General features: G+C 54.0%; 1 pseudogene; it reads right to left on the bottom strand.

Annotated features, from left to right (window-relative positions):
- Positions 1-14,768: 14,768 nt before the first annotated feature.
- Positions 14,769-14,867, bottom strand: LOC130026784 (uncharacterized; annotated as a pseudogene).
- Between the last annotated feature and the right edge of the window lie 9,068 nt (positions 14,868-23,935).

The raw sequence follows: 23,935 nt of genomic DNA, 5'->3' as shown, positions 1-23,935 counted from the left end.
CTGAGCTGGGGTGAGAGAAGCGGGCGCAGCGCCGCCTGGAGTCTGAGGGCTGTGGGGTGGCCAGCCGGGAGCCCTTGCCAGGCTCGAGTTGTGTCTCTGTAACAGTGGAAGGGGTCTGGGTAACATTCCCCAGTCTTGGAGCTAAACGAGTCTCCTATCATTTCCAATTATCACCTATCATTCCAACTTGTCTTCACTGCGAGCCCACGAAAAGTTGCCGTACACGAAGAGTTTTGAGAGAGGGTGCAGGGGTTTGCTGGCCATCAGCTCCCCTCCACCCTGGGGTGTTCTTGGGGCATAACAATTCAGTCTTCTGGGCTGTGAATTTCCTGCTCTGTGAAATGGGCTGGTGAGACCCCCTGTGAGGCCAAGAGCCTGCCTTGGGTGATGGCAGGACGGACAGGTCAGAATGCCCTGAGGGCTGTGGTGGCACTGACTGGCCTACACTACACAGAGGGTTCTGGAGTTGGCAGTTGCCAGGTAGGAGTCAGGGTCTGAGGCAGAGGGAGACCCAACTCCTAGGCTCTGGGACAAAGACGCCATGGGGGCCTGTGGCTGAGGGTCTGAGCCCTGCATCTCCTGGCTGGGATGTAGTCGGTCCTCCTGCCTGTCCTCACAGACACTGTCCTACCTCCCACAGATGCCAGGGCACGACTAAAAGGTGCAGTGCCAGTGGCCTCCCTGGGGCCGATTCTGCTGGTACCTGGAAACGCACATAGCGGCCGACAAGAGCACCTGGATGCCTGCAGTCACCTGGGCTCCAAGGAGGAGCAGCTGTACCAGCGGATGCTGCGGCAGAAGCAGCCCATAGACCAGCTGCTGCAGGTGCCACCAAGGCAGCAGGCCCTGCTGGAGGCCGCCATCAGGGAGCTGAGGGAGACCAGGTGAGAGAGGGGCCACGGGCTCTGGGGCAGGAAGGCCCTAGACCTGCCTCGTCAGCTAGTGCCTTCACCCCAGGTGCTCTTCTATGGGACTCAGCAGCAGAAACAGCAGCTGCAGAACCTGGTAAACTAGAAAGGAGTCCCGGAAAAGGGTGAGTGACAGGGAGAAGCCCCTGTGGGTCGGAGGGCGGGGCTACTGGACAGGGGAGCCAGGTGGCCCCACCCCCAGCCCCCCACCTCCCCTGCTTGGTTGAGACCCTAATGCTGCCCCACATCCCATCCACTCCAAAGGGATTGGCGTGGAGACACACAACACACAGGTGCTCCTGGACACAAAACGTGAGAAGCTGGAGGCCACAGAGAAGGAGGAGGCGCAGGGGGCCAGGCAGGAGGAGTGCCAGAGTCCAGGAGCTGGAGGAGTCAGTCAAGTCCCGGGGGCAGGGACCATGGCCTGTGTGAGATCCAGAGACGCTCCTGTTGCTGTCCTTAAGGAAGAGGCGTCCACCGACATCGGACCCAGGTCCTGTAATAACCCGCCGAAAATCCCAGAAAACGCAGCTGGTCAGCAAGAGCTCCACTGGCAGCCTGACACCCCGCTGACACCTCGATTTTACTGCACCTACACACCCTGCCGCTCTCACCCAATTGATCTAGCCCAGCCCCGTCCTCCCCACGCCACCCGAGTTCTGCCTTCCGCCTTGGCCCCTTGCTCTTCTCCCTCCACTAGAACCAGGGAGATCCCTCACTGCAAGACCAGGGATCAGGGCAAAGCCACAACTATTCTCCATCTCAAGAAACGGGAGATCAGGGGGACAGTAAAGTCTCCATCCACTAGACCCCGAGATGTGGGGTAAGAAATGTCCCCACCCCTAGACACCCCAGGGATCAGGGGGCACAGTTTCACCCTCCACTAAACCCCAGGAAATGGGGGTGCCAGAGATGCCCCACCCACTAGACGCCAGGATTCGAGGGGGGCAGAGATGCCTCCCCACCACTAGACGCCAGGGATCGGGGGGGGCCAGAGATTCCCCCCCCCCACTAGAGGGCAAGAATCAAGGGGGGGCAGAGATGCCCCCCCACCACTAGACGCCAGTGATCGGGGGGGGGGCCAGAGATTACCCCCCCCACTAGAGGGCAAGGATCAAGGGGGGGCCAGAGATTACCCCCCACTAGATGGCAACGATTAACGGGGGGGTAGAGATGCCCACCCCACCACTAGACGCCAGGGATCAGGGGGGGCCAGAGATTCCCCCCCACTAGAAGGCAACTATCAAGGGGGGGCCAGAGATGCCCCCCCACCACTAGACGCCAGGGATTGGGGGGCCAGAGATTCCCCCCCCACTAGATGGCAAGGATTAACGGGGGGGCAGAGATGCCCCCCCACCACTAGACGCCAGGGATCAGGGGGGGCCAGAGATTCCCCCCCCACTAGAGGGCAAGGATCAAGGGGGGGGCAGAGATTCCCCCCCCACTAGATGGCAAGGATTACCGGGGGGGCAGAGATGCCCCCCCACCACTAGACGCCAGGGATCAGGGGGGGCAGAGATTCCCCCCCACTAGAGGGAAAGGATCAAGGGGGGGCCAGAGATGCCCCCCCACCACTAGACGCCAGGGATGGGGGGGCATATATGCCCCACCCACTAGACGCCAGGGATGGGCGGGCCAGAGATGCCCCCCCACTAGACGCCAGGGATCGGGGGGGCCAGAGATGCCCCCCCACCACTAGACGCCAGGGATCGGGGGGGCCAGAGATGCCCCCCGACCACTAGACGCCAGGTATTGAGGGGGCCAGAGATGCCCCCTCACCACTAGACGCCAGGGATCGGGGGGGCCAGAGATGCCCCCCCAACCACTTGACGCCAGGTATTGGGGCGGGCAGAGATGCCCTACCAACCACTAGACGCCAGGTATTGGGGCGGGCAGAGATGCCCCACCAACCACTAGACGCCAGGTATTGGGGCAGCCAGAGATGCCCCCTCACCACGAGACGCCAGGGATCGGGGGGGCCAGAGATGCCACCCCACCACTAGACGCCATGGATTGGGGGGGCCAGAGATGCCCCCCAATTACTAGACGCCAGGGATGCGGGGGCCAGAAATGAGCCCCCCACCACTTGACGCGATTGATCGGGGAGGCCAGAGATGTCCCCCCACCACTAGACGGCAGGGATCGGTGGGGGGCCGAGATGTCCCTCTCCGCAAGGTCCGAGGGATAAGAGGGGCCGAGATGTCCCCCTCTACAAGGTCCGAGGGATCGGAGGGAAGAAATGTCCCCCTCCACAAGGTCCAAGGGATCAGGATGGCAGATATATCCCCCCAGCACTAGCAAACAATGATTTGGAGGTCAGAAGTCACAACTCAGCTCTCCCCTCCCCATTGTGGGGTCCTGTTTCTGCGCATGACAGCCCTGAAGCTTGGCCGCTGGTACCATACAGTGACCGGATTCTACACACTCTTTGGGGCTGTTTGGGGACTTTGTATTGCTGGCTGAGAAGAGGGGAAGGAGGAAGGCGGGCTTTCTCCCTGACTGCCACTGTCTGATTTTCACGATTGTTGCAATAAATGGATCTATCCCAGGCCTGTGTGGGTGTGTGTGTCACTGGGCGGGGCAGGTCTGGCCAGTAGTTGACAATTGCTTCTAGATTGTGGGAAGCCTTGGCCATGTCACCATGCCAAGACGCGTCACCTGCCTGCCCCTGTGTGAAGCCTGTCAATGACCCCAGGAGAGTCCACCCCAAGGGTTGAAGGTCTCAATCACGGATACGTCCCCAGGAGGGAGGGCAGGATGCAGCACCCAGAGCCCTGCCTTCCACTGCAGCACCTCCATGGCCTCCCCTGCCCCTGGTGCCTGTTTCCCCATTCCCCTCTGCAGTGCACCAGGGACAGACCCCACTTTGCCCCCTAGTGGCCACATCAGGTTTCTCAGGATGAGCACTTGAAAGTGCTCCTGCAGCAGGTGGGTCCAAGGTGCTGTCCTCTCAGCCAGGCTCTCCCTGGATGGCACCCACCCTAGCAGGAAGACAGTGTGTTATCAGTGGAGCAGGATGGGGCCGTGGATGGAACATGTTTCTATTGTCCCCGAGTCTGTACGGAGCTGATCCCTGATATTAGGTCCCCACTTCTTTGTGGACCATCAGATTCCGTAATAGAAATCCCACAGTCACCTGTCAGCAGTCCGGCCAGACCCCATGTAAGAAAGCATCAGGCCCTGACTCCTCTTTGCTCCTGCACACCTGGACCAGTTGGGACAGCCTTGGCTGAGTGACACTCTACTGGTGACAAGAAGTGTGTCCAGATTCAAGTATCAGACCAGATGGCAAAGCCTCAGAAGGAAGAGCCATCCTGTTCCAGTAATTTCCAGGAATTTGGTCATCCATGCCCCTTCCTGCCTGTCACATTCCTACTTGGATGGGAACCAGGGATCGGGGAGGCACCAGGGATCAGCCTATTAGGGCTGTTCAGGGCAGGCACAGGCAGGTCCCGGTGTACTCCTGGGTGCCCAGTTCATAGCCCTTCCCCTCTAATTGCACCATGGGCCTGGGGCCGCCCGTTCACTCTCATGGATCTTCACACCTCACACATATCCTGCACACCCTCTCGAAGCTTCTACTGGGGCTCTGGGCTTAGTTCTCTGTGTCCTGCCTCTGGGCCCCTGGGCTCTGGAAACACCAAGTCCAGGTTTTCCTTGAGGTTTGGGGAGCTGGGAGACTGTGGGGATCAGCGGCTTGAGCCCTCTCACCCCTTGCCGGTGGTGAGAGCTGTTCTCCCATTGAACGACTGTCTTTGGAGTTTTTCCTTTTAGGATCATACAGAGTCTCACCAAGACAGGTGGCACCCAAGAATTTGCTGGAAGCATCCTAGTGTATTCCATGTGTGCAGGCTCTACCCAGCTATCCCCCAAAGGGGCAGTAGCAGGTCACAGCCTAATTATGTAGGTTGTTTACAGGCTACCTTGATTCCGCGGTAACAACTTTCATCTAACATGCAGTGGTGCCTACTGCTCTCAGGTGCTCCCACAGTGGTGATTCCCGTTTCTACGCTCAGTGTTCGAGCGTTCCCGGAGCCCCTTCCATCCCTGCTTGGGTAACCTGCTCTCCCTTAGTCTCTTGCTCGGTGAGAGATTTGGGAACCCCATCCGGGTCAGACAGAAGGACAGAGACATATAAATAAAGTTAAGGAAATAGGAGTAGCTTACTGGGGCGCTCCCGGGCGGACTCTCCGAACCTCAGGTGAGGCAATGGTACACCTGCACCCTGGGTTAGACTAAGGGGGCTATGAAGTTGTCTTGGTCTGGTCTTAGTCATCCGTTCGTGGGTCAATGTTAAGGTACATGGAATGAAGCCTGGTGGCTTCCTGTCACCAAGTGGGCATTACGTCTTGTCTTCCTCACCTGGGACAAGGTGATCTCTGTCTCCAGGAATGTTGCTGTCCACTTAGCCGGTTGCCATTTGTTTCTGGTCACCATTTTGTCAGAGCAAACCTCACATTTGATTCTTGTCAAATTCGGTGATTCCTGACTCATCCATCTTCTCCACCTACTAGAGTGGGTCTCTCAGAGGTCCTGCCTAGTTTTTCGCTTCTGCCTCTTGTTGCCTCCTTGGTTCCCTCCCCTGAGGCTTGGCAGACAGAATCATTTGCGAGCCCCCCCTTAGCTCACCCCGCTGCGGCTGATCCTGACAAACTAGTACCTGCAGGTTAATCTTCTGGCGATGCTTAGTGATGAGTGACTCTCTGGGATTGTTTCTCATTTCTGGCCTGACTCTGAGAGATGTCCATTCTACAGTGAGGCCCTCAGGAGTGGCCAAACCTGACCACGGCTGGCCCTGACCAGCCTCCAGCTCCCTGGCCCTTCTCGAGTTCATTCTTTCAACTGGCTCAAAGCCCCCTCCCCCTACTGACTGGTTTGAGTAGAGAGCAGTGTTCAGTCCTCATTGGAGAAAACACCTTTTCCTCCCTGCTGGGCACTGAGCAGGCCCAGGGCCCATTGATTGAAAAGACAACTGCAGCCAGGGAGTCAGTTTGGTTCTGGACCCTTACTGCCCATGGCATTCTGGACCTGTAAGGTGTTTTTCTACCTGGGTGGCCAGTTGAGTCAGAGACCCATTTCCAGTTTCCAATCACCACAGCCCCCGTCTGGCCTCTGGGGCACACAGAGCAGTGAGGAGACCAGAATCAGCCCTGGGGATGGGGTGATGTTTTTTCACCTCTGGGCTGCTCAGGCAAATGAGCAGAGCATAGTTAGCAGGCACATCCCACCCCCTGCCCCCCGCCCCCCTCGTCATGATCCCACCGTCCAGGGTATATTCTCAATGACTCCATGTTCATCAAGGGTCAACTGTCAATCAAGATGAAACTAGCACCCAGGTCTGCACTTGCTGGTGACCTTTGTCAGGATTCCTGCACCGCACCCCGCCACCCACCCAGACTCTGTCTCCTTCCCCTGTCTGGTCTCTGAGGGCACCTGCAGAGTTTGCATCTGCTTTGGAAGCCTCAGGCAATCCATGGTGTTTGCTCAGTGCACCAGAGAGTCGACCCTGGGGGCTCAGCACAACTCCCCATTTCTATTACTGTTAGTATTTGTGACCAAGGAGACCAGGGCTACTCTAGGTGCTGGCAGCAGTGCCGTTGGGGCAGACCCTCAGTGCCCGAGCGTTTCCTACCCTGCTCACCCCCAGCATGCCTCCAGCTTTCCCTGCCAGAAGACCCACGGTTCTAAACTTTCTGTTTCCTCACCTCTTTAAGTTAAACGTTTACAGCAATGGTGAAATTTGCTTCTCATCAATGTTGTCTGTCATCTTGCATAAGCTCAGTAAGAGAATTACAGATTCCTTTAATCTGCCGCTTCAAATTTAGTTCAATGTAAAGTCCGGCATGAAAAGTCAGATCTGTTGGCTTTTCCTGGCCCATGTCATCTGCTCCTACTCCCGAGACTCCAGTCCTGGGGCCAGTTTTATTTTGTCTATCCCAGACCCAAGGGGTCTGTGACCATTCTTTTGGCCAGAGACTGTCCCTTGATGTACTCTGGACCATATCACATGTGGGACCTTAGACCTTCCCTTGTCCAAATCAGGGTCACCTGGCGCCTGTCCGAGGTCCATCCAAGGCCCTCCACGTGATGCACATTTGAGAATGTTTGAATCAAGGACAATTACTGGGAAACTGAAGCTTTTGTTAGATGAATGTCCAGGATGAGATCAGGACCCACCTGTGACTGCATCAAGCATCAAGCAGTGTCTGTGTGGGGGTCTCTTTGCCAGGAGCCCAAGAGAATACCAAGGCCATCAAGGAGAGAAAAACTAACATTTCACTGGTAGTCTGGTCTGGGAAATGACGCCCTTCGGTCTACATAGTTTCACAGCAGAAAATTCCCAACATCCTCACTGAGCCACATGCCGAAAACCAAAGGAAACATATGGGCTTTACCTGGATCTTGGGAGTCAACATCCTAGACCAATCAATGCCCTCAACCCCACATAAAAAGATCAATTCCAGAGTCAGTTTGGCGGGGACCCCACATTGTAGATGCAAGAGAGAAATATTCACAGGCTAGGAAACAGCAGAGTCCCGATGAGGCCCGCGTGGGATCCTCACACTCCGCACTGTGCTGACAGGCAGCTCCTGGGACATTGCCAGGGCGAGGCTGACTGCTCAGTGGGATACCAAGCAGGTCCCTCTTCTGCCAACACTCTCTGGGACCCCTGTGTCTTCCTGAGTGTGGTGAGTCTAGGGCATGATACCTGCCGCTGTGAGAGCCGTGGGGCTCAGGGACCTTGCAAAAGGGTCCGTTCCTGGGGCAGAGGAGGGGGCATGTGGAGGGCTTCTTCCTTCCAGTCCTTACCCAACACAAGCCCAAAGTTGGAAATTTGGTGCCTGAGCCCCCAGGGTCACAAGGTACTTCCCAAAGGCTAGGAAATACATGTCATCTTGCACTTCCTGAAAGTCACGGGGTAGGTGGAAGACTCCTCTTAGGGCAGAAATGTGGCAGGGTGAGGGGAGTGCTGGACATGTGCCAGCCCTGCCCTCCGGCAGCTAATGAAAGTAGCGGCCCTTGAGCGCAGTTCCTGACCTCCCAAAGAACACCAGACTCCCACTGTGTTCTTCCAAGACTGTGGTGAGCCACCCAGGAGATACATGTATAATACTATGAGTATTTTACCTGTATATCATGTCACGGATACCCAGGCCTGGCCATTGTGAAGATGAGAAACCAGGCCAGTTTAGTGAGCCCACGTGGCCTGAGGCCTTCATCTTCTGTAGGAGTTCCTGGCAGGCAGGTGTCCATCCCATCCCTATCTGGCGTTTGGTGACCTCCCGGTCTTCAGGATTTGTCTGGACACTGAGAGCAGGGCCCAGGCTGTGGTCAGTCATTGCAGATCTGCAGATCCCTGGTTGTCCATAGCAGAGACCATTTCCAGTTCTCCCTTTGGCCAACGTGCCTGAAACAACAATTCTATTTTTTGTCCAAATTTGAAATCCTTGAGTGTTAAAAGTAGGTAAAGGGATATTCCTGATACCCTTTCAGTATCTGTATTGTAAACCACAAAAAGGGAGACAGAGAAAGATAAACAGAGACAGAGGCAGAGAAAGAGAGAGAGAGAGAGAGAAAAAAGGCAGAGACAGAGACAGACAGAGACAGAAACAAACTGAGAGAAAGATAGATAATAAAAACATCTTCCAAAAAGGCTGACCTGAATATCTGGAGAAAACCCAAGTGCCTGAGAACGGATGACTGGTTAAAAAACTTTGGTATATCTACACAATGGAATACAATGCTGCTGTTAGAAAGGATGAATTCATGAAATTTGCATACAAGTGATACTACATGGAAAGTACCATGCTAAGTGAAATGAGTCAGAAAGAGAGGGACAGACATAGAAAGATTGCATTCATCTGTAGAATATCAAGAAACAAAATAGGAGACTAACACCCAAGAATAGTCGCGATAAGTACCAGGAGGTTTGCTCCATGGCTTGGAGGCCAGCCACACATGCTGGAGGAAAAGGCAGCTCAGATAGAGAAGGGAGCACCAAGTAAAGGGTGTTGGGAGGATCCTCCCAGGATGGGAGATACATGCTGAAAGCAGACTATAGACCGAACATGATTAATACTCAATGCCTCTTTTGCAAACCACAACACCCAATAAGAGAGAACAAAAGTGAATGCCCTGCCACAGAGCCAGGGTGGGGTGGGGGGAAGGGGGGTGGGAGAGATACTGGGATCTGTGGTGGTGCAAAATGGGCACTGGTGGAGGGATGGGTCTCGGTCATTGTATAACTGAAATCCAAACAAAAATTTGTAAGTCTATAACTGTACCTTATGGTGTTTTACTAATAAACATTAAAAAAAAAAGGCTGGCCTGGGTGGAGAGGTGGGGGGGGTGGGTGTTGGGAGGAAACTGGAAACATTGGAGGTGGGAAATGTACACTGGTGGAGGGATGGGTGAACAACGATGACTGAAGCCTGAGCATGAACAGCTTTATAAGGGTCTATCTCACATCGATTCAATAAAACTAAATTTTAAGAGGAGAATGGCTTATATTTGGATTTATAGAAATAGATGTGTAGTACATTTTCTGAGGTAAAATCCAGAGCTCAGCTGAGGCGCTGGGATCATTATAGAATTGGGGAAATGTGATGCTAGACTTGAGTTTGGAAAGAGTCCATGAGGAGTGGATCAGTGGTTCAAATGTGTCCTGCTTTGAGCACCATTCAACATGTCATTAATTAATTTCTTTTGTAAAAATGATTATTTCATTGACTTTAAGGGGAAACTCTGTATGGGCATTTATAAATGGCAAACAAATTTCATTTGCATTAGATATGGAAGTGGGAAAAAGCTGCAGGGAACCTGCAGAGGCCTCTCGGGGTCCAGAGATGGGGGTGGGGGACAGGCCCAAGGGACCTTCCCTAGTGGCAGTTTGTGATTGACAGGTATAGGCAGTTACTGGCCATTAGAAGTTAGGGGGAGTGGTCAGCTCTTTCAGCTCACATTCTGTTTTGAACACGTCCTCCCTTCACATCTTACTGAGTAAGTTTCTTTCAAGAAAAGTATCTTGCAGGATTGGAGAGGTAGTCCAAAGGGTAGGGCATTTGCCTTGTTGACCAGCCAATCCAGATGTGACCCCGGGCACACCATATGATACCGAAGCCCCAGCAGGAGTCGTCCCTGAGTACAGAGCCAGGGGTGAGGCCTGAGCAACACTGGGTATGTCCCTCCAAAAATGTCCAAGTATAGCAAAAAGAGGAGGGGGAAGAGTGGGAGGGGCGGTTCTGATTGCAGTGGAACTCACTGGAGCATTTGGGAATTTCACACGCATCATTGTAAAGTGGAATTCCTTTTGGGATGCAATATAACAAAATCAACGGTAAGTTAAAATTTTATTTTGAAATTGATAAAAGAGGCCGGAAGATAGTAGAGCGGGAAGGGCACTTGGGCTATCTGACTTCAATCTCTGGCGTCCCATAGAGGCCCTTGAGCATGGCTGGGACTGATCCCTGCTGTGGTTCCAAAACCAAAGAAGCAAACAAACAAGGAAATGTAATATATCAAAAGCTAGAACAGCTGGTAAGGTGTCTGCTTTGCATACTTCTATCCTGGGTTGATTCCTGGCACCTCGTATGGATCCTTGAGCACCATTCGGGGTGATCCCTGAGAACAGGACAGGAGACAGGGACCCCAGGCAAGGGAGGTCGCATCTACTAGGCCACTGGAGCAAGACCATGGGGGCCTGTGCAGGGCACAGATTGCCCAGGTTCTGCCAGCCTTGGTCCTGGGAGTAGGTGAACATCCACATCCCTGGCCCCAGAGCAGGATGCCCTGGCTGCCTGTCCTCACTTCCAGCCTTGCGCCCACAGGTGGGACTGCAGGACAAACAGGTGCGTGTCTGTGGCAGCAACAGGACTAGGATCTTGCCCTCCCGCAGTAGGAAGTGGCCTCTGACCAGTGTCGGTCTCTGAGAATGAGCAGGAGGAGGAGCAGGTGCTACTGCAGAGCCAGCTCCGGATCAGCTGCAAGGGGAGTGAATCAGGACAAGGTGGATATGGAGAAATGACAGAAGGTGCCGGGGGAGACCCACTGTGAGGGTAGGAGCCCGCCTGCGGTGGTGGGAGGAAGGACAGGCCAGGACGCCACCCACTATAATGTATCAAAATCTAGAAGAGGCTAGAGGGGTTGTGGGGGTGCGGACTGGCCCTCACTGCACACAGACGGTCCTAGTAGTGGGGAGGCTGCCGGGTCGAGGTAGGGGGAGGCCCATCTCTTAGGCTTTGGGAGAAAGACCCCCTGAGGAATGTGCAGGGGACAGGTTACCCAATGTGCTGTTTTCCTTGGGCCTGTGTGTGTGTGTCTGGGCCCTGAATGTTGTGGTGGGATCTGGACAGCCTTCGGCCCTGTCTCATTACATAGATGTGCATGCAAGACCAGAAGGTGCAGTGCCTGCAGCCTGGAATGCTTCTGCTGGTACCAAAAGCAGCACACAGCTGCAACCACACACCTGAATGCCCCACTCACGTGGGCTCCAAGGTTGAGAAGGTGTTGAGGCACAAGGAGCTCATGGACCAGCTGCAACAGGTGCTAACAAGGCAGCAGGCCCTGCTGGAGGCCACCTTCAGGGAGCTGAGGGAAACCCAGGTGAGGGGGTGGCCAGGGGCTCAGGGACAGGAAGGCGCATCAGGCCCTAGACCTGCCTACTCACCTGGTGCCTTCATCTTTAGGGGATTCTCAGTCCTGAAATCAGGAGCAACTGAGCCCCAGACCTTGCTGGAATTCCATGGGTACCCTGGAGAGGGTGAGTGGTGTGGTGGGTCTCCAGGAGGGAGAAGTTCCTGATGGGGATCTGGAGGTGGGGCTCTATGGGAGGTGGAGCCAGGCGGGACCCCTGAGATGCCTCCACCTTTCTTGCTTGGCTGAGACCCTGGAGTGCCCCATAGTCAATCCAGTGTCGAAGAACATGGAGTTGGAGGTGAACATAGTGGAGGTTTGTGAGACCATGACCTCTATGGAACTCGAGGTGATGGTCATGAAGGACAGGCTGGTGGCGTGTGAGAAGACTAAGGATCTGGATGACTAAGGTCTGAGTCTAAGGTCTGGGGTCCAGACCAGGGGAGCGGGATCATGGATTGCGTGAATAGCCCAGAGGGACCCTCCTGTTCCTGTCTGTGAGAAACAGGAGGCCGCAGACCTCAGATCCGGATCCTGTAATGACCTGCCCCCAAATAACCAGAATCCAGCTCGTCCGCTTGAGTTCAGCTGGCAAGCTTGTTCACCATTAATCCACTTTTTCTACCCTGATGATGTACCCTGTGTTCTTCAATTCCAACTAATCTAGCCCTGATCCAGTTCTTCCCACCCTCCTCCTTCCTCCCTCCTCCCCACTCTTCCACTTTCCCTCAGCACTAGACCCTAGGGACCAAGGGGGCAGAAAGGTCCTCCAACACTAGACCGCAGGGATCAGAGGGACCAAAATGTCTCCTACCTCTAGGCACCAGGGTTGTTGGGAGCAGAAATTTAAACTGGGCCACACGCAAACCTCAGTCATGATAGCTCCAAAAGCCAAACAAGGGCTTGAGGTGGGAGCTCTCCCTCCCCAGTACACAGTCCCGTTTCTCCATATGGCAGCCCTGAAGCTAATGGGGGCTGGAAACATCAGAGCAACCAGTTCTAGACACTCTTTGGGGGCTGGTTCGGCACTGATGATTTGAGGAGAAGAGAGAGGAAGGAGGCATGCTGGGTCACTCTCTGATAGTCACTGTCCTATTTCCAAGCTTGTTTCAATAAATGGATCCATCCCAGGCCGTGTGGGTATGTGTCTTGGGCGAGGTGTGTCCTGCCAGCAGTTGGCAGTTGCTTCTAGATTGTGGGTGGCCCTTGCCATGCAATTCACCATGTCTAGAGCCTGGCATCTGCATGCCCCTGAGTACGATGTCAATGACCCCAGGAGAGTACCTCTAATATTTGGAGTGGTAACATTCAAAATATGGTGGTGGGAAGGTACGATGGTGGTGAAATTGGTGTTTGAATATTAAATGTAATAAATTATTGTAAACAACTTTATAAAAACAAAATAAAAATTTGCAAAAAAGTCAGCAAAATATAAAGCTTGAAAAGAGAACAGAAAAATCAAAGATACACCAATCTAATGCTTTTTTTAAAAAAAAAAGCAATGGCGTCTAAGCTACTAAGTTAGCCCACAGAATGGGAAAAATTATTTACCCAATACCTAGCTGATGAAAGGCTAATATCCAAGTTATATAGCACATTGGTAGAACTTTACCAAAAAAATATCTCCCAACCCCATCAAACAAATGCAGAGAGGAATAATGAACAGAAACTTCCTCGAAGAAGAAATTCAAGGGCTGGAGCGATAGTACAGTGGTAGGTTGTTGCTTTGCACGTGGCTGATCTGGGTTTGATCCCCGCCATCCTACGGGCTACACCCGCCTTGGAACCCCAAGTGTTCTGTGAGAACCAGAAGGCAGTGTCCTTCCTAAAGACACCCCATGCACACCCCATCCTCCCTTTCACCTAGAGGTGGAAATCACACCCAGATCCAAGACAGACCTGAGCCAACAACCCGTCAAAGACAAATTGTGTTGGCAGAAGATCAGACAGACTGTGATGCCCGTGAGGTAAGGAGGCTGCAGACACCCAGCGCAGGGCACGAAGTAGCCTGTCTGAAAGTGATGTGTTTTCCCCAAGAGTCAGAAATGGTTCAACAGAATTCTTACTCACCTGTAATTCCGTCTTTGGGCTGGAGCGATAGCACAGCGGGTAGGGCGTTTGCCTTACAAGCGGCCAACATGGCCGACCCGAGTTCGATTCCTCCGCCCCTCTCGGAGAGCCCGGCAAGCTACCGAGAGTATTCGATATGCCAGACACAGTAACAACAAAGTCTCCAATGGAGACGTTACTGGGCCCGCTGGAGCAAATCGACGATCAACGGGAGGGCCTTTTACCTTTTACGTACCCTGTCAAAATCATATTCATCTACCCCAACCTTGTCTTTCTTCCCTCTTCCTTCCCGCCCTTCTCCTCTCCCCCTCCTCCTTCCTGCCCCCTCCCTTCTCCCCTCCTCTGCCCCTTCCCATTGAGGAATGGGCTATGGGGCTATGAGGCTATGGGGCTAACAGAGCAATTGCAGACGTGCCCCCATGGCAGGGATGCTGCGTACTAGGTGTGGCGAGATGACCCAAACAGAACAACATTGAGACTCGTACTCTGCATGTAAAGAAGTTACACAGTCTCCAAGGAGGCTCAGATAGAGCAGAGAGCACCAAATAAAGGGTGTTGGGAGGATCCTCCCAGGGTGGGAGATGCATGCTGAAAGTAGACTATAGACCATACATGACAACCACTCAGTGCCTCTATTGCGAACCACAGCACCCAGTTGGAGAGAGAGAGAACAAGGGGGGATGCACTGCCAAAGAGGCAGGGTGGGAAGGGGGTTGGGGGGGTAGGAGGGATGCTGGGACCCGTGGTGGTGGAGGATGGGTGCTGGTAGAGGAATGGGTACTTGATCATTGTGTGACTGAAACCCAAGCACAAAAATTTATAAGTCTACAATCGTACCTCATGGTGTTTCACCAATAAAAAATTTTTTCATTTTTCATTTCATCATCCTGTTATTCGTCGATTGCCTCGAGCAGGCCCCAGTAACGTCTCTTTCATCCTAGCCCTGAGATTATATTCAAGGCTATTTAGGAGTATGAGACCCATCATTGTTACTTGTATTTGGCATATTTGGTACGCCACGGGGAGTTTGCCAGACTCTGCCCTGTGGGCAGGCTACAATCGATAAAATAATAATAAAAAGAAAATTCTTGGATTGAAACAAAAAGGTACACAGCCTCCAACACATCCATATGTGCAGGAACAAACTAAAAACATAAAATAATATCCCAATCAAAAAATAAATCCAAAGAAATAAATTTCAATTTTTAATATGAACAGATACTACACTTGATCTTAGCCGAAAGGCCGAGAAGCTCTGGGGGCTAGAGCGATAGCACAGTGGTAGGGCGGTCGCCTTACAAGCAGCCAACATGGCCGACCCGAGTTCGATTCCTCCGCCCCTCTCGGAGAGCCCGGCAAGCTACCGAGAGTATTCGATATGCCAGACACAGTAACAACAAAGTCTCCAATGGAGACGTTACTGGGCCCGCTTGAACAAATCGACGATCAACGGGAGGGCCTTTACCTTTTACCTTTACCTTTTAATATGAAAATTAAGAGATCGTGGGGTCTCACCATGTTTCGCGCTTGTCCCTATCCCTCCCCGAGCGCCCCCCCCCCCCCCCCCCCCGTCTTTCCAGAGGGATTCAGGGCTTCATTCTTATGGTCTTTATCCGGATGCCACTCAGGTTGGAAACTGCTCCTGAACTGTACAGTGGTTCTGAGCAAGAGATTTAGTCCACTGCTTCTTGCAAGTCAGAGGATGGGGTCCCATCCGATAAGCAGAAAGGCTGGGGTCGCGAAAGTTAGAGTGGGTTTTCACATCAAAATCTAGAGTCGCAAAAGTTAGATGTGGGTTTTCACATCATAATCCCAGGGACTGTGCTATCTGGGCAATTGGTAGCCACTGGGGCCCTTTGTTACTCATCAGTGTCACCCCTGAATGGGGACCTGGAGGTAGATAGTTTGTTTACCTCTGTGGCACAGCGAGAGATCAGAGCCCCCTGCCTCAGAGACAGGTATGCCCAAACCTCTGCCAATGGCCCTACCCTGGGTCAGGGCACCTAGAGCCTGGTGCCCTTTCTCAGGCACTAAGAGGATCAACCTCTATGCCTCTAGAGCCCTACTGCTGATTTGAAAGGGTTTTTTTGGGTTATTTGTTTTTCTTTTTTTCACTTCTAAATGCTCATTCTTCCAGGAGGTCTGGTGCTCAGCCTCCACCAAGAGCTGCAGCAGAGCCTCTGAGGCTCTCTTTCAGTCCTCTTAGGCTTCTGACACTAGGACCTTATCATCTACAGACTGCAGGATGGTCCATTCCAGGGCTCCAACGAGGATTTTCTTAAGTCTAGAGCCAGGGTCTTCCTGAAGAAGGTGGCCGAGTTTTTGAATCCTTGGGCAACGGGTCCACAGTGACTGAGGTTTCCTCCTGTTTCTGGATCCTTTGGTCCAAAGGCAAACAGGGGTCTTCTTCCTGGAACAATTTGCGAAGGGAGAAACACATCTTTTGAGGTTCAGGCCAGTCAATCATTGGGCACTAGAGGAAAACAGACTCAAGAGAGTGGAAGGGCTGGGTACCACAAGGTGACCAGCAGGAGCGACCACACTGACTCGGCGCAGGTCATGACTTCTCAACTGAGGCCAATGGGTTGCTCCCAGTTGAGCTGCATCCCACCACTATTCCTGCCTCCCAGACCTGCACAGTATCTTTCCCTATCCCTAGCCACACCTCACGAGTTACCTGACATTGAGGCTGTCTCTGGAGGCTCACTCCAAGCATGAGTTTACCAGCAGAGGGGCATGATACTGCCATTAGAGAGCGCCTGGAGAGGGTATTTTCCAAAGTGGGAATACACAGTGAGAAAGTGGACATTTATTTGCGCTTCTAGCTCTGTCTGGAGATCTAATGCCAATAAGATACTAAAGTGAGGAACAGAGAGAACCTTGTTTTCCATATGGAACCCCCAGCATCTGCTGAGACCATGGATTCTCATGTCCAGCAAAAGCAGGGAAGGGCTGCACCTCCGATACCTTCAACGAGCTCTGCTTCCTATGTTGCCCTGTCTTGGGGGTCATGGGGCGACCGTTTCCACGAGGCTTTTCTTAGGAGTGTAGGTACAAAGTTACCCTGCCCTCCCTGCCTGCCTGGGGACTCCCTGTGACTCTGTCAGACTGTCCAAGTGGTCCTGATGTCAGTAGACATTTCTGGAAGCTACCCAACTTTGAATGTCTGCCACTCCCATTCATAGAGGGTCACAACTTGTCTGGTGTCATATTGGCACTTTGTTCTCTCCTGCAGCATGTCATGGCCCTCTGGGGCAATGATCTGGGGCCTGCCTTCTGCCCCTCCGCATCCTCCACCCCTGACCCCTGCTCCTGCTCTGGCTCCCCTCTTACTTCCCGCCCCTTGTCTTCCCTGCCAGTTCTCGCCTTCGCTAGACCAAGGGCACACTGGAGGTGCTGGGGTCTGGCCTTAACCACTCCACTGGGGTAGTGCTGTCTCCACTGGAGGTGCTGGGGCCTGGCCTTAACCACTCCACTGGGGTAGTGCTGTCTCCACTGGAGGTGCTGGGGCCTGGCCTTAACCACTCCACTGGGGTAGTGCTGTCTCCACTGGAGGTGCTGGGGCCTGGCCTTAACCACTCCACTGGGGTAGTGCTGTCTCCACTGGAGGTGCTGGGGCCTGGCCTTAACCACTCCACTGGGGTAGTGCTGTCTCCACTGGACGACTGGCAGTGCCATCCAGCTGCCATGCTCTCTGCCAACACCTCCTGTGCACCAGGTGCCACTGCTTGGGTGTTGCTCTTTTTCCTTTTGGTCTTGCCTTGCTTTCTCCCCTGCTTGGTAGTGAGTTTTGTTTTTTCACAAATGAGAATTGCAGCACTAATATAACTTTGAGTTTTGAACGACTATGAACACATACGTACTTTGCCAAAATTTCTGCCTAAAGCTAACTAAAAATCAAGAAGCTGGGACTGGAGTGATAGCACAGTGAGTAGGGTGTTTGCCTTGCACACGGCTGACCTGGATTTGATTCCCAGAATCCCATATGGTTTTCTGAGTACCACGAGGAGTAATTCCTGAGTGCATGAGCCAGGAGTAAGACCTGTGCATCGCTGGGTGTGACCCATAAAGGAAAAAAAGGCACATTTTGGCAAGTGGGAGAACATGATGAGATAATAGTGCTAATGGAATGAATAGTTCCAAAGTCTGAACACCGCACAAGGCGAGAGATCAGTTTTACAGCAGATCTGATGGGCGTCGGGGTATTAGCAAGCAGCTGACAGGAGAGTATGGAACAAGAAATGACCAAGGTTTCTTGGTGCAGAGAAGGATCTGGAGCATATCAATAACGTAGGAAAATTTGGGAGATTTTCCCTGGTTTCTAAGTTGAACAGTGTGACAGACCACCTCTGGGCCATCCCGAGTGATTTCCGTGCCTGTCTTCGTCTCTCCCAGACTCTGTGCCTCATGGCAGCTCCTGCTCTGTCTGAAGTTAGCCTGCGGGAAATGTGGGCAGAGGTCCCCTCTCCTCTTAGGCAGGGCTCAGGAGATCCTAGTATCAGGACTTGTACAGGGCTGGGCCGCATCATGGCAAGCACCTTCACCCCAGCAATATCCCTGGGGCCCATTCTTGAAAAGTCTGAAAGTGCTCGGGAGTGGAAGCCTCGGGTTCCACGGGGCTGTCTCCCTGGGCACTGTGCCGTACAGAAGGGGAGTGAGGCGTCTTTAAGGGAGCCCAACTCTACAGGAAGGAGAGTTAGGTGGGAAGCAGCTGAAAGAAAAGTACTGCTTGCAGCAGGGCATTAGTCCAGCAGATAAAGTGATCGTCTTGCACACTGCTGACGTTGGATCAACGGGCCCCCCTAGTTCCACTAGGTGTGGTCCCTGGGCTAAGTCAGGAGTAAAGCCTGAGCATGTCTGGGTGTGGTGCCAACACCCAAAGAAAAGTGCTGCAAGCAGACAGGGCCGATCTTTTCCCAGTGCCCTAAGGAAGGATTCCTCAAATTCTTAGAGGCCATTAGAGAGCTTTCCCTGTTAGATGGAAGGGGTGAGGGCGGGGAAGGGGGTGACAGCACTGGCCCTCCACTTGTGACTCTGTCTGAGCAGTGACAGTCCACTTGGACAGTCCACAGTGGCCTTACTCAGGCCAGGACTTGGCTGCTGCTTTGACACAAAGGTGTCCTGAAATTGTGAATGTCAGGGTCCTTAGGAGGGAGAAGCCCCCAATGAGGGTCAGGAGGCAGGATACCCGGGGGGAGGAGGGGGCAGAACCAGGCTGACTCTGCCCCCGAGCCCTCCACATCCCTTGGTTGGCTGAGAGCCTGGGGCTGCCCCTCAGTCTATCCAGTTTCAGTCAATCTAAGGGCACTGAAGTGAAGGCAAACACAGTGGAGATCATAAAGCCTGAGGAGCTGGAGGTGGTAACAGTCAAGAAGGACAAGCTGGCGGTGTGGGGAGGACTGTGCATCTGGAGGCAGAAATGTCCCCCAACACTGGGCACTGGGGATGTGGGGGGCAGATATCTCCCCTGCTAATAGACACTAGTGGTCTGGGAGGCAAATAAAGGCCCTAAGCAGTAGGCACCAGTAACATGGGGTGCAGAGGTTTCCCGTAACAATAGACAGCAGGGTTCCGGGAACAGAAATGTTCACAATAACTTGGCAGCAGGTATGAGCAAAGCTGAAATTTCCTCCAGAAAAAAAAAAACTAGGGATTTTGGGGAAATTGTTTTCCAATACTAGACACAAGAGCTCTGGGGGGTGAAATGTCCCACAACAGAGAACAGAGCTCAGGTAGGAGACATGTCCTCCAACACTTCACAATTAGAAGTCCCCAGAGCAGAAATACTCACCCCCATAGAAATAGTCCAAAGAGTAGCAATAAGAAATGAACACCTCCCCACACCCCACCTTAGACGATACCCCAGGAGAGAGGAGTGGAGAATGCCTCTCACCCCTGCTTTCCTACCTAAATGTTGAGATATTTCTGGTTTGTGGGCTGTCCTTGCATGGTCCAGGGCATTTTCCACTTTTTGAGTTAAAATTCGGTCCAGAAGGTAAGAAAGAAGTCTCAGGAGACTCAGAACAGGCTTGGGATGCATGAGGTCAAGAACGTTCCCTGGCACCACAGGGTCTCCTGATCACAAAGCCTGGAGCAAATAGAGGTCCCCACAAACCCCAAACCTCTCAGGTATGTACACAGGCCATGAGGGTCAATGAAGCAGTACTTGGAAGGGTCTCAGTGCTTAGAGGAAACACTCATTCAGAGCATCCGATTTTCAAAACGGCACTTGGGTACAACCATGTACCCCTCCTTGGCCGAGGGAAAACGAGGCAACACTCAAAGCTTTGGTTCATGGGCTACAGGCCAAGCAAAAGTCTGAGCCGAGAGCTCCCCCTCCTCCAGTGCACTTTTTCTATTCTGGGAAAGGAAGTCCTGAAAAGGATGGAGGCTGGAACAGTCAGCAACTGAGTTCTAGGCACTACCTGGGACAGTTTCGGGGATCATGAATTGGTGGCAGAGGAGAGAGAGGGGAGAGGGCTGAATCAGTCTCCCTGACAGCCACTGTCCTGTTTCCAAGATTGTTTCTACAAATGGATGCATCCCAGCCTGTGTGGGTGTGTGGCATTGGGTGGGTGGGTCCTGCCAGGGAACGGCTCATGCTTCTTGATGAAGCATGAGCTGTCCTGTGGGGGTCTCCCCATGGATCAGAACCTGACATGACATGCCCATGCCCATGGTGCCTGTTCCGTCTACACCCCCTCTGCAGTGCCCACCGGGAAGAGCCCCCACCTTGCCCCCAATGCTTCATGGGTGCCAGGCCCCCTAGTGGCCAGATCATGTCTCTGGTAAAGGACCTGCAAACCTCCAGGTATTTCCCAAACCTCTCAAGGACTGGATGGACTTTCTCTGCCCAGAGCCTCACCCCAGTGTGGAACCCTTCACTGCCCACAGGCTCCCCAGACAGCACAAGCCCACAGTGACCCTGTGCCCCACCATCAGAGATAAATTTGATTCTCAGCCCAGCGAAAGTGAGAGGGGGAGATGTCAGAGCTACAGGAGACAGCCGCAGACCACTGGGGACTGAATGTGCTCAGTGCAGGGAGGACAGGGGCATTCGGGGGAGCCATAGTGGGCACGGGCGATATGGGGGAGTTGGGGTTCCTTTCAGGCTGCAGGACTCGTGAGGGCAGGGTGGCCAGGCTGAGTGGCCCAAGTTGGGAGTGTGTGTATTGAGAGGGATTTCCAGAACAGGCCGGGAGCAACACCAGAGAAGTGTCCAGCTTCCCCAAGGCCAAGACTGGTGTCCAGCTCCCAGTACGATGGACTGAGCCTCAGAGAAAGGGGCAGAGCTGGCGTGGGGAGGTTCTATGGGGTCATTAAGAGCCCTCCAGGACTCAGAAAGGGAAGTCTCTGAGCAACAGGGGGAATTGGTCAGGGACTGACTGGGTCTGGCGGGTCATGGCCCCACAAACTGGTTGCTGCCAGTCTGGGAGGAAGCAGTGAGAGGACAGAGAGAACGTGGACACAGGATAAGGCGGGAAAAAGAACTCTGCATGCTTCAGGAGAGGAGAGGGCCCGGGCAGGGGGCAGGGGCTCCAAGGAGACAAAGGAGAGGGGCAGGGAGTGAGGGGCAGTTGGGACAGCGACCAGGACAGCCCCTCTGCCAGGCTCGCTGGGCTCCCACAGCAGGAGCCAGGCCAGACCTAGGGGTGCTCAGTGGCTAATCCTGGCAGCTGCAGCCCAGCCTGGGCATGGGGGGACGTGATCTCTGGGAATGAGAAAGTCGTAGACTGAGCTACGGGAGACCCAAAGGGTCAGTGCTCCTGGCCCACCGTGGGGCCCACAGAGTTCCAAGCCACCATCGTCGGTAGGGGGCAGTGCCCGAGGGTCCGGGTGGGGGTGGGGAGGCCCTTCACGCCCACCAGGGCAGAGGCTGGTGCAGCCTTCATTGTGAGGTTACCCCTGGGAGCTCTAGATTTCTCCCTGGCCAATGGGGTTGCAGCCCCGAGGCCACGCCCCCTTCCCTGCCTATAAAAAAGCTCGTGGCCCCGCCCCTCGGGGACCCTCGCTCAAGGATGCTTGAGGGAGAAGTGGCCCCATCACACCTTCCCCCTGTTGACCCTTCGAGGGGTCATCTAGGGGTCACCTCCAGATGTTGACCCTTCTACGGGTCATCTACGGGTCACCTGTAGGGGTCATCTCTAGGGGATCGTTGGATCGTTGGAAATTCGCAGAGCGCAACGGACGGTAAGAAAAGGCCCTGCGTTGGCCCTGCACTGGTCAGTGTATGGCCCCAAGGCCACAGGATCAAGCCCGGGCCCATTTCCAGCAAGTCTTCCGGCAGTTTTGTCCCCAGCAGCCTCTGTCCTGGTCAGGGTCTCCCGGGACTCTGGGATGGGAGTCCCCAGAGAGCCCCTCTCCAGGACCTGTCCGTTCCTGTCCCCAGAATAGGACCTCCTGGGCTCCTGCTGTCCAAAGACCTGGGTGGCTGGACACTGGCTCCCCAGCTCAGGAAACAATGGGGGTGGGAGCTCAGGGCAATGCTGAGGAGCTGCCTCAGTGGAGCTGCGGAGTCAAAGCAGAGTCCCCGGGTACACAGACCCCTCACCACAGACCCTCCTGTCAAAAACCTCCTACCGTGCCACCACACCCTTCCCGTCTAATTTAGGACAGAAAGAGATGGAAGAACAGAATTTTAAAACATCAGATATATCTTGTAAAGGCGGAGAGTCACATGGCAGCGCCTCATCCGTTAGGGGTGAATGATTTGGGCTGGTGCTTGGCACCAGGAGTTTGAAGCCTGTGATGTCTGAGGAGGGCAAGGCAGGGTGAATCACTCAGAGTGTCCTGAGGCCACGGCCACATCCCTGCCTATAGAAATGCTCGTGGCCCCGCCCCTCGGGACACCCTCTCTCAAGGAGGCTTAAGGGAGAAGTGGCCCCAATGCACCTTCTGCATGTTGACCCTTTCCCTAGGGGATCATTGGAAATTGGCAGAGCATGAAAAGATGGGAAGAAAAAGTGCCAGGTCGGTGCTAACCCGCCAACCCTGGGCCATGCGCTGGTTCTGCACTGGTCAGTGTGTGGCCAGGAGGCCCAGGATAAAGCCTCCGGCCATTACCAGCCAAGTTTTCAGGCAGTCTTGTCCTCCAGCAGCTTCTGTCCTCGCCAGGGTCTCCCGGGATGCTGGGATGGGAGTCCCCAGAGACCCTCTCTCGAGGCCCTCTTTCCTCCTGCCACCAGAATAGGATCTCCTGGGCTCCCGCTGACCAAAGACCTGGGTGGCTGGACACTGGCCCACCCAACTCAGGAAACAATGGGGGTGGGAGCTCAGGGCATCACTGAGGAGCTGGGGAGTCAAAGCAGGGTCCCTGACTCCCAGAAACCTCACCACAGACCCTCCTGGCAGTGGGCTTAACTGTGCAAAAACACCCTTCCCCTCTTGCTTGGGACAGAAAGAGCTGAAAGAACAGAATTTTAAAATATCAAGTGTATCTGATAAAGGCAGAAGTTTGCAATGCAGAGCGTCATCCTTAAGGGTTGAGTGATTCGGGCTGGTGCACAGCACCAGGAGCTTGAAGTCTGTGATGTCCGAGGAGGGCAAGTCGGGGAGGACTGACTTCGAGTTTCCCGGGAGGGGCCCTGTGAATGGGGCATTGTGACATGGGAGACAGGCTGGGAGCAGGAGCTGGGCGAGTCTCCCTGTCCCTCCACACCTGTGTCCTGCTCTGAGGGCAGCCAGAGGAAATGGGGTCAGCTGTCCACTCTCCAGAATGTTACGACCCTGAAAATGCAGAGAGCTCTAGGGCCGGGACATAGAACGTTTGTTTCTCGTTGTCCCTCGTGTCCCTGCCAGCACTGCCAGGAGGGCTCCAGTGGAAAGAATCTACTTAGTAAGGGGCGCGGAGCAGCAGATGGCGGTGAGAAATGAGCAGCCCCCGAGATGAGCAGGAGGAACCAAGATTCGGGGCTGTGGACCATGAAGTTTGGGTTATGTTGAAGGTCTGGGGTCCTTGACTGTCTGCTTCCTCTCAGGTTTACCGGCCTTTGGGTGCCCCCGAAATAGCCACATCGTTGAAAACATTTCGAAGGACAGGTGGAGGCAGGAGGTTCCAGGAACAACGGGTGAACCCAGAGAACAACTGCGGATGCGAGTGGGGGCCGAGGGGACTGAGCTGGGGTGAGAGAAGCGGGCGCAGCGCCGCCTGGAGTCTGAGGGCTGTGGGGTGGCCGGCCGGGAGCCCGGCCAGGCTCGAGTTGTGTCTCTGTAACAGTGGAAGGGGTCTGGGTAACATTCCCCAGTCTTGGAGCTGAACGAGTCTCCTATCATTTCCAATTATCACCTATCATTCCAACTTGTCTTCACTGCGAGCCCACGAAAAG

This window comes from Sorex fumeus, unplaced genomic scaffold, assembly GCF_029834395.1.
Source record: "Sorex fumeus unplaced genomic scaffold, SorFum_2.1 ptg000034l, whole genome shotgun sequence".
Classification (NCBI taxonomy): domain Eukaryota; kingdom Metazoa; phylum Chordata; class Mammalia; order Eulipotyphla; family Soricidae; genus Sorex; species Sorex fumeus.
Note: the sequence above shows the minus strand (reverse complement) of the source record. Positions and strands in the feature narration are given on the sequence as shown.